Source organism: Cuculus canorus, chromosome 7, assembly GCF_017976375.1.
Source record: "Cuculus canorus isolate bCucCan1 chromosome 7, bCucCan1.pri, whole genome shotgun sequence".
Classification (NCBI taxonomy): domain Eukaryota; kingdom Metazoa; phylum Chordata; class Aves; order Cuculiformes; family Cuculidae; genus Cuculus; species Cuculus canorus.
Window position 1 is genome coordinate 2,134,330 of NC_071407.1, and position 1,977 is coordinate 2,136,306.

Genomic DNA, 1,977 nt, shown 5'->3' on the forward strand with positions numbered 1-1,977 from the left:
TCCAGGGGGACAGTCCCTTCCCTGCTCCTGCTGGCCACACCATGGCTGATCCAAGCCAGGATGCCGTTGGCCTTCTTGGCCACCTGGGCCACTGCTGGCTCGTGTTCAGCCCCTGTCAACCAACACCTTCAGGTCCTTTTCCACAGAGAGCAGGTTCCCAGCTGCTCTCCCCCAAGCGTGGAGCTGCACGGGGCTGTTGTGACCCGAGAGCAGGACCTGGCACTTGGCCTTGATGAACCCCATCCCATTGGCCTCTACCCGTGCTTTGATGGCATAGCGGGAAGCAAATCTTCCCAAGAATGGCAAGAGGCGAATCTTCCTGGGATGGTGGAAGGTGGCATGGGAAGGGAATCTTCCAGGGCAGGTGGAAGGTGAAGGTTCCCAAGGTGGCAGGAGGAGGAGAAACAGGAAGCGAACATTCCCAGGCTGGAGGGAGAGGAATCTTCCCAGGCTGGAGGGTAGCAAATCTTCCCAGGCTGGTGGGAAGTGAATCTTCCTGGAGGAGATTTGTAGGAGACAAATTTTCCCAGGATAGCGGGATGAGGCAGCGCAGGAGGTGACTGTCCCAAAGCTGGAAGGAGGTGGAGGTGCGGGAAGTGAGTCTTTCCAGGATGGCGGGAGGTGAATGTTCCTGGGCTGGAGGGAAGCAAATGTTCCCAGGATGACGGGAGGCGAATCTTTCTGGGCTGACAGGAGGTAGAGGTGCAGAAGGTGCAAGTTCCTTGGATGGCGGGAGGAGAAGGTGCTGGGAAGCTAATGTTCCCAGGCTGGAGGGAGGTAGAGATGCGTGAAGCGAATATCCTGAGTCTGCCAGTGTCCGATCCACACTGGTACGCTCTCCCTGCAGCACGGATGCAGCCCTGTGCACCCCCGCACACCCCCTGCCTCCCCTGCACCTCCACCTCCCCGCATCCCCGCATCCTCCTCCCTGTGCCTCCCCAGCATCTCCCTGTATCCCCACAGTTCCAGCATCCTCGGGCATCCCCCGCACACCCTCCTCCCCCTGCATCCCCGCATCCTACCACGTCCCAGCATCTCCGAGCATCCCCGCACCCCCCATCCCTCCCTCTCCCTGCATCCCGGCATCCTCCCGCATCCCCTGCTTCCCCGCGCATCCCAGCATCTTTAAGCGTCCCCACATCCCCGCATCCCCCCGCACCTCCTCATCCCTGTCTCCCTGCACCTCCACATCCCCCCGCATCCCAGCACACCCCCGCACCCCCAGCATTTCCGAGCACCCCTGTCTCCCCGCATCCTAGCGTCTCCAAGCATCCCGGCATGGATATGCTCCTGCCTCCCTGAGCATCCCCGCATCCCCCCACACCTCCTCATCCCCGTCTCCCCTCATCCCCGCGCATCCCCGCACCTCCGGCGTTTCCGAGCATCTCCGTCTTTCCGTATGCCAGGATCTCCCCGCATGCCAGCGCCTCCAAGCATCCCGGCATTCCAAGCATCCCGGCATCCCCTCATCCCCTGCCTCCCTGAGCATCCCCGCATCCCCCCCCATCCCCTGCATCCCAGCATTTCTCCGCATCCCCACATCCCCGCATCCCCCCCGCACCTCCTCATCCTCGTCTCCTCGCATCTCCGTATCTCCCTGCATCCCCGCATCCCCCCGCATCCCAGCATCTCCCTACATCCCAGCGACTCCAGGCATCCCCTCATCCCCTCATCCCCTGCCTCCCTGAGCACCCTCGCATCCCCCCACATCCCAGCATCTGCTTGCATCCCTTCATCCCCGTCTCCCCGCATCCCCACATCCCCGCGCATCCCCGAGCATCCCCGCATCCCCCCGCATTCCCGTTTCCTCGCATCCACGCATCCTCCCGCACCCCCGAGCACCGCCCCGCACCCCTCCCCGCCCGCCCCCCCAGCACCCCCGAGGCTCCTCGCCGCTCCGCGGCCGCTGCGGGACTGCATCCCCCGTGAGGCGCCGCGCCGCCGCCCCGCCCCGCCCCGGGTGTCCGCGGGCGCGGC